Below are 8,799 nucleotides of genomic sequence, written 5' to 3' on the forward strand. Positions count from 1 at the left end.
CTGATTTCTCTTACTCCTGTGGTGATTGTCGGTCTGATCTTAAAGCTCTCCATAGGCTCACCAGCCCAGGGTTTGGTTGCTTGTCAGTTTTATCCCTAGCAACTCCTGCTCTGTGCAGACCCATCAATATCTATCCTCAGGAGACACAGAAGGGCCCTTTTGCTAAGTTCCTGTCCTTTCCCTTGTGTCTACTTGCTTTAGCACATTATGAACCCTGTTTACATGTTGGTCTAAATCATTGAAATCTGCTAAGGCCTCTCCTGCCTCACACAGGTCACACCCGACAATGAGGGTTAGTTAGCACTGCCACAAAAGCTCTATACCAGTCTCCTGGACCTTGTTGCATCAGTTTCTTTTCTAAGTCTCTGGTAAAACAGTCCTGTCTGGGCCTGTGAACTGGGCTCAAACACAGCTTCCTTTGCATCCAGTTTTCTCTACATGGCCTGTCCTTCCTCTATGGTTTTCCAGACTCTAGTATTCATGGGAATTTCAGCTGGGAATAACCATGTGTCCCTAATGTCTCGTATGAGCCATCCATCATGGACTGATTTCCTCATATTGCCATATACTGTAAAGTTTTTCTCTCAAAGAGGGATGAGTGGTTATATTGCTCAACTTCTCTGCTCCTGTAGCAGTCAAATCGATACCATTTCCCCCCTTGTTCCATAGCCTCAGAAACTAGGTGACTAGGGGATCCTTCATTGCTTGTTTGAATGTCTTCCCTAGTTTCAAGGTCTCCAGTGATGAGTATTCTCTGATTACCATGATTTCTTGCACCAGGCTATTGTTAAGATATCTATCAGCATGCTGAATCATGGATTTTCCCTTTCTTTGAATTAAAGGTCAGACCCAAGGGACAGCTCCCACTCTTTCTAGGTCATTTCCTTCTTCGTCACTACCTGATTCTTCCCCAGGGGACCCAGGTTTTATGGTCCCAGAATGGACCTTGTAGTAGTCTGATCTGGGTTTCTTTTTTTTTTTTTAATTTCCCTTTTGATCTCCTAGATGTAAAAAATGACATGCCAACACTTTAATATCCTTTTCTTTCTTATCTAATTTACCAGCAAAGTCAGAGGCCAGTACCAATGAGCCCAGCCTCATATCACTCTCTCTAATTTCTCTCTAACATCTTTAGTTTCCCTCTGAGCATCTGGGTTTCTTTTTTTTTTTTTTAATTTCCCTTTTGATCTCCTAGATGTAAAAAATGACATGCCAACACTTTAATATCCTTTTCTTTCTTATCTAATTTACCAGCAAAGTCAGAGGCCAGTACCAATGAGCCCAGCCTCATATCACTCTCTCTAATTTCTCTCTAACATCTTTAGTTTCCCTCTGAGCTAAGGCCTCTGCTTGGGACAGATTTCTTATTACCAAGAGTGGTGGCCAAGTGGCCTCTACAACTGTTTGTTGATATTTCTGTCCTTGGTGTGCTGCTTCCAGAGCTTGCAAAATCTTTTCTAGACCATCTGCTGTTTTCAAGGCATCTCCAGACTCATGTGGCAGCCCCCACCAGTAAATCAGGCATGCCACCCCATACCATCTACAAGACAGCTGGCACCCTGGGATTTCCCCCATTGACTTCCTCTGCTTAGGTGGCCTCACCCTCGTTACATATGCCACAATCCACTGCATTAACTATGCTACTGCAGCTACCCCCACCAAGCCTATGGGAATAGCCCACCAGGTTTACATTTCCTCAGCCCACATTCTCCCCTCCTACCACTTTGCTTCAGTTGTTGGTCTTTTTTTCCCATATCAGGCACATCACCATTTATCTTCCCAAACTTAGACTCAATTTTGTTGTATCCTGCCAGCTACACCAATTGTAAAGTCAAATTCACTGCTGGAAGGTGCACATGGCATCTTGTTCCTCCTTCCCACAATCCTTATGACAACTGAGGCAAGAATTCTCCAAAGCTGCCATTTGGAAAATCCTAAGAACTTTACTGGGTTTTTTAACTGAGAATGAGGTGTTGGTTTACTTATAGAAGAGTGCCCCCACCCCAATTTATGGCTGTGCTGTAAAGTCCAGACCCAAACACAGATCCTGTGACTTCCCAACAGCCACACAGAAAGGCAAGAGGACTGCCCTGTAGCATTCTTGGCTTATATATCCTTAACCCCTTCCCCTCTTGTAGCTAAGGTCAACTGATTGGGTGGGAAAGGCAATTATTGAAATGCAAATTAAAACTAAGATTTCATCTTAGTGCAGTCAGTATTGCTAAGTTCAGAAAAACAAGCTGACAGCATATGGTACTGAGGATATTTGAAACAGGAAACCCCAATTCAGTGATTCATTGCAAACTAATTCATTGCGAATGGAAACCAGTGTAGAGAAGTCTCCAAACGCTAAAAAATAGGTCTAACTTATTATTCAGAAATACCATTCTTCGGCTTATACTCAAAGGACTCAATATTCTTGAAGATGTTTGTGCAACATGAATATTGCCATTCTTTTCACATTAGCTATGAAGTGAAGCAAAATAGATATCGAACTGCTGATGAACAGAAAGTGAATATGTGGCACATATATACAATGGATTTCTATTCAACTGTAAAGAAAAAGATATATGTGTAATTTTGATATTGAATACCAGCAGAGCATTTAACTTGAAAACAGCAGACTTGAATTACCCAATCTGAAATTTCTTCATTTCAATAAAAATCTGGGAACCCACAAACTATGAATAACTTTGCACTGCTTTGAAGCTCCATGTCCTCTTGTAAAATTATCTGTAATCTGTATTTCTCAAAATTAATTTTTAAAATTCTTTGTCATAAACTTTTAGTGAATTCTTCAGTTGTGGTGATCTGAGGATTATATTACAAATGTAACTAGATACATAATTGATGGAGAAATAAGGAATACTAAAATTATTTGAAAGGTGATGTCACATAAGATTTCACCTCATTCCTAACTATTGAATTGAGAATTTTAACAAGTTTTATATTTTCCTAGCTTTATTCTCATATCAACACAGAATGAAATCAAAAGGAGTTTAACACCGACCAAATTCAGAATGTGTCTTGAATTATAAGTAAGTCATCTTAAAGCAGTATTCATAAGGTACACAGTGTGAATGAAGTTTTGATAGCTTTCAGTGAGAGCCAGTTTCTTGCTGCATATATATCATTGCTTACTTAATTGATATATGTAAAAAAATTATTGATGACTTAAATTGGACAATATGCATTTGGTCTCATACCTGGGATACAATCTTGGTGACTGTGATAGATTTTGTGTCTACCACTATTTTTACTTCAGAAAATGAAGAAATTTCAGTAAAAGTGAACTGCCTGGGCAGAAAGGAAAAAAGACAGTGAAATGATTTCCCTAATTTTAGATTTGGGTTCTTTTATTATTTTTTTTTATTTGAATATTTCTTTTTTCTTTTCTTTTTGATTTTCTTTTCTTTTCTTTTATACATGTGGATTTTTTTTTCTTTTCCATTTAAGATATTGATCTTTCTTTGTTTTTTTGTTTTTGAGTCAGGGACTCCCTGTTGCCCACCGTGTTTGGAACTTACCATGTAGATTAAGTGGGCCTCAATGTCACAGCTTTTCTGCCTCTGCCTTGTGATTACTTGGATTAAATCATGCACTAAGTGCATGGCTCAGATTTGAGTAATTCTTATGAGAGATTATGGAACTTTTACCTCTTTATTTTGTTTTACTTGTCTTAGGTTTTACTTTAAAAACAATCAAAATTTCCATTCTATAAAATTTAATAATTAACTCATATGTTAAATTTAAAAATAGAAATTTATAGGGGATCTGTGCGGGGAGCCGGAAATGGTTGTGGACTAAGTCTGTGCGGCTGCGTGGGGCTCAGCCTCGCGGACTGAAGGAGACTGAAGGTGCTGGGGGGACCCTGATGTGGCACCAAATGAAATGAACAAAGCTCCTCAGCCCACAGGCCCCCCACCTGCCAGGTCCCCTGGACTCCCACAGCCAACGTTTCCCCCGGGGCAAACTGCACCGATGGAGTTTAGCAAGCCACAAGCGACACAAATGAACATGTCTTCTCAGCCCCGACAGCACTTCTACCCTAGCCGGGCCCAGCCCCGAGCAGTGCAGCCTCCCGAGTGCAGAGTGCAGCCCCTGCCCGTCCTGGCCCAGCTGCCCATGTCTACCCTGCTGGATCCCAAGTAATGATGATCCCTTCCCAGATCTCCTACTCAGCCTCCCAAGGAGCCTACTACATCCCTGGACAGGGGCGTTCCACATATGTTGTCCCAACACAGCAGTACCCTGTGAAGCCAGGAGCCCCAGGCTTCTATCCGGGTGCAAGCCCTACCGAGTTTGGGACTTACGCTGGTGCCTACTACCCAGCCCAAGGGGTGCAACAGTTTCCTGCTAGTGTGGCCCCTGCCCCAGTTTTGATGAACCGGCCAGCCCAGATTGCTCCTAAGAGAGAACGGAAAACTATCCGAATTCGAGATCCAAACCAAGGAGGGAAGGATATCACAGAAGAGATCATGTCTGGGGCCCGCACAGCCTCCACACCTACTCCTCCCCAGACGGGAGGCGGTCTGGAGCCTCAACCTAATGGGGAGACGCCCCAGGTTGCTGTCATTGTCCGGCCAGAGAACCGGTCACAGGGAGCAGCCATTGGGGGCCGGCCAGGACTGTCTGGACCAGAGCACAGCCCTTCAGAATCTCAACCTTCATCTCCTTCTCCAACCCCATCACCACCTCCAATCTTGGAACCGGGGTCTGAGCCTAATCTTGGAGTCCTCTCTATTCCTGGGGACACTATAACAACCGGGATGATGCAAATGTCTGTAGAAGAATCGACTCCCATCTCTCATGAAACTGGAGAGCCGTATTGCCTCTCTCCAGAACCCACTCTTGCTGAACCCTTACTGGAAGTAGAAGTGACACTTAGCAAACCAATTCCAGAATCGGAGTTTTCTTCCAGTCCTCTCCAGGTTCCTACGTCCCTGGCATCTCACAAAGTGGAAATTCAAGAGCCTAATGGCATGGTCCCATCTGAGGATCTGGAAGCAGAGGTGAAGTCAAGCACAGAGCCAGTCCCTCCCCCTCTTTCAGCTTGTGCTTCTGAATCTCCTCTGGCCATTGCTCCAACTGCCCAACCTGAGGAACTGCTCAACGGAGCCCCCTCGCCACCAGTTATGGATTTAAGCCCAGTCAGTGAGCCAGAGGAGCAGGCTGCAGGGAGCATTGCATCAGTGGCACCCCCTACCATTCTCTCTGACTCTCCACCTATGGCTCCTTCAGATACTTCCCTTGCTCAGGAGGAGGAAATAGAGGAAGAAGAAGAAGAATCTGAGACTGAGAAGGGAGTGGAGGATCTCCCTGCAGACAGCACCTCTGTCTCAACGCAGTTGTCTCAGAATTTAGAGGTGGCAGTAGCCACCCAAGTGGCAATATCTGTGCCAAAGAGGAGCCGGAAAATTAAAAAGCTAAATAAGAAAGAAGCTGTGGGTGACCTTCTAGATGCTTTCAAGGAGGTGAACTCAACAGTGCCAGAGGTGGACAATCAGCCACAGCCACCTCTTATGGGTATCAACCCAGGCCCAGAGTCTGAAGGCAGCAGGGTTCCCCCACAGCCTGAGGAAGCAGATGAGACCTGGGATTCTAAGGAAGACAAAATTCATAATGTGGAGAACATCCAGCCTGGGGAACAGAAGTATGAAAATAAGTCAGATCAGTGGAAGCCTCTGAACCTTGAAGAGAAGAAGCGTTACCACCGGGAATTCCTCCTAGGCTTTCAGTTCATCTTTGCCAGTATGCAGAAGCCAGAAGGATTGCCCCATATCACTGATGTGGTACTGGACAAGGCCAATAAAACACCACTTCGGCCATTGGATCCCTCCAGACTACCTGGCATAAACTGTGGCCCAGACTTCATTCTTTGCCAACCTTGGCCGACCAGCCCTCAGCAACCGTGGGCCCCCAAGGAGTGGGCCAGGTGGAGAACTGCCTGAGGGCCGGCTGGCCTGGGACCCAGGCGCTCTCAGCAGGACCTCTGAAAGGAGCCACAAAAGATCATTGCCACAGTGTTAATGACTGAAGATATAAAGCTGAATAAAGCAGAGAAGGCCTGGAAACCCAGCAGCAAGCGAACAGCAGCAGATAAGGACCGAGGGGAAGAGGATGCTGATGGAAGCAAAACCCAGGACCTGTTCTGCAGGGTGCGTTCCATCCTGAATAAGCTGACACCCCAGATGTTCCAGCAGCTGATGAAGCAGGTGACACAGCTGGCAATTGACACTGAGGAACGCCTCAAAGGAGTTATTGACCTCATCTTTGAGAAAGCCATTTCAGAGCCCAACTTCTCTCTGTGGCCTATGCCAACGTGTGCCGCTGCCTCATGGTGCCTAAAGTGCCCACTACAAAAAAGCCAACGGTGACTGTGAATTTTAGAAAACTCTTGTTGAATCGATGTCAGAAGGAGTTTGAGAAAGATAAAGATGATGATGAAGTTTTTGAAAAAAAAACAAAAAGAGATGGATGAAGCTGCTACGGCAGAGGAACGGGGACGCCTGAAAGAAGAGCTAGAAGAGGCCCGGGATATAGCCCGTTGACGCTCTTTAAGGAATATCAAGTTTATTGGAGAATTGTTTAAGCTGAAGATGTTAACGGAGGCAATAATGCATGACTGTGTGTTCAAGCTACTTAAGAATCATGATGAAGAGTCCCTGGAGTGCCTCTGCCGCCTGCTTACCACCATTGGCAAAGACCTGGACTTTGCCAAAGCTAAGCCTCAAATGGATCAGTATTTCAACCAGATGGAAAAAATTATTAAAGAAAAGAAGACCTCATCTCAAATCCGTTTTATGCTGCAGGATGTACTGGATCTGCGGCAGAGCAATTGGGTGCCACGCCGAGGGGATCAGGGTCCTAAGACTATTGATCAGATCCACAAGGAGGCTGAGATGGAAGAGCACCGGGAACACATCAAAGTTCAGCAGCTCATGGCCAAGGGCAGCGATAAGCGTTGGGGTGGCCCTCCAGGCCCACTCATCAGACGTGGCCTTCCTCTTGTGGATGATGGTGGCTGGAATACAGTCCCCATCAGCAAAGGCAGCCGCCCCGTTGACACTTCATGACTCACCAAGATCACAAAGCCTGGTTCCATTGATTCTAACAACCAGCTCTTTGCACCTGGAGGACGACTTAGCTGGGGCAAGGGCAGCAACGGGGGCTCAGGAGCCAAGCCCTCCGACACAGCATCAGAAGCTGCTCGTCCAGCTACTAGTACCTTCCATCGCTTTTCTGCCCTTCAACAAGCAGTACCATCAGAGAACACAGATAACAGACGTGTTGTACAGAGGAGTAGCCTGAGCCGGGAAAGAGGTGAGAAAGCTGGGGACCGGGGAGACCTGCTAGAGCAGAGTGATCGGGGAGGTGACGTGGGGACCGACTTGATCGTGCCAGAACACCTGCCACCAAGCGAAGCTTTAGCAAGGAAGTGGAAGAACGGGGTAGAGAGCGACCTTCCCAGCCTGAGGGACTATGCAAGGCAGCTAGCCTTACAGAGGATCGTGGGCGGGATCCTGTGAAACGGGAAGCCACCCTACCTCCAGTGAGCCCCCCAAAAGCTGCACTCTCTGAGGATGAGGTGGAAAAGAAATCCAAGGCTATCGTTGGGAATATCTCCATCTCAATGACATGAAGGAAGCAGTGCAGTGTGTGCAGGAGCTGGCTTCACCTTCCTTGCTCTTCATCTTTGTGCGCAGGGCATTGAGTCCACACTGGAGCATAGCATCATTGCTCATGAGCATATGGGGCAACTGCTGCACCAGCTGCTCTGTGTTGGGCTCCTTCCCACTGTCCAGTACTACCAAGGGCTGTATGAAACACTAGAATTGGCTGAGGACATGGAAATTGACATTCCCCATGTGTGGCTTTACCTGGCAGAACTAATAACACCCGTTCTGCAGGAAGACGGGGTGCCCATGGGAGACCTGTTTAGGGAGATTACGAAGCCTCTGAGACCTATGGGTAAAGCTGCTTCTCTGTTGCTGGAGATCCTGGGTCTCCTGTGCAAGAGCATGAGTCCCCAAAAGGTTGGAATGCTGTGGCGAGAAGCTGGATTGAGCTGGAAGGAATTTCTAACTGAAGGCCAAGACATTGGATCATTTGTTGCTGAACAGAAGGTGGAATATACCCTGGAAGAGGGGTCTGAGGTCCCTGGCCAGAGGGCACTTGCCTTTGAGGATCTGCGCAGGCAGCTGGAGAAGCTGCTGAAGGAGGGCAACAGTAACCAGCGGGTGTTCGACTGGATAGAGGCCAACTTGAATGAGCAGCAGATAGCATCCAATACATTAGTTCGAGCCCTCATGACAACTGTGTGTTATTCTGCAATTATCTTTGAGACTCCTCTCCGAATGGATGTTGCAGTGTTGAAAGCCCGAGAGAGACTGCTAAAGAAATACCTGTGTGATGAGCAGAAGGAGCTACAAGCCCTCTATGCCCTCCAGGCCCTTGTAGTGACCTTAGAACAGCCTGCCAACCTACTTTGGATGTTCTTTGATGCGCTGTATGATGAGGACATGGTGAAGGAAGACCCTTTCTACAGCTGGGAGAGCAACAAGGACCCTGCTGAGCAGCAGGGCAAGGGTGTGGCCCTTAAGTCTGTTAACTGGATCTCCACTTGTAGAAGAATGAAACTAAACCCCTATCTTTCACCCTGCACAAAAGTCAATTCCAAATGGCTCAAAGACCTCAATGTAAAGCCTGAAACTCTGAAACTCTTAGAAGAAAATGTTGGGAAAAACCTACAAGATATAGGTGTAGGAAAGGACTTTCTAAACCGGACACCAATAGCCC

The 8,799-nt window shown here is 46.2% G+C and overlaps 1 pseudogene across 1 annotated transcript in view; it reads left to right on the forward strand.

Annotated features, from left to right (window-relative positions):
* Positions 1-3,809: 3,809 nt before the first annotated feature.
* LOC103744293 overlaps positions 3,810-8,799 on the forward strand; it is a 12,530-nt pseudogene continuing 7,540 nt past the window's right edge. The window contains exon 1 of the transcript XR_001872757.2: positions 3,810-8,625. The product of XR_001872757.2 is annotated as a eukaryotic translation initiation factor 4 gamma 1 pseudogene (transcript). The remainder of the gene's footprint in view (positions 8,626-8,799) is intronic.

Source organism: Nannospalax galili, unplaced genomic scaffold (assembly GCF_000622305.1).
Source record: "Nannospalax galili isolate Female #2095 unplaced genomic scaffold, S.galili_v1.0 scaffold600, whole genome shotgun sequence".
NCBI lineage: Eukaryota > Metazoa > Chordata > Mammalia > Rodentia > Spalacidae > Nannospalax > Nannospalax galili.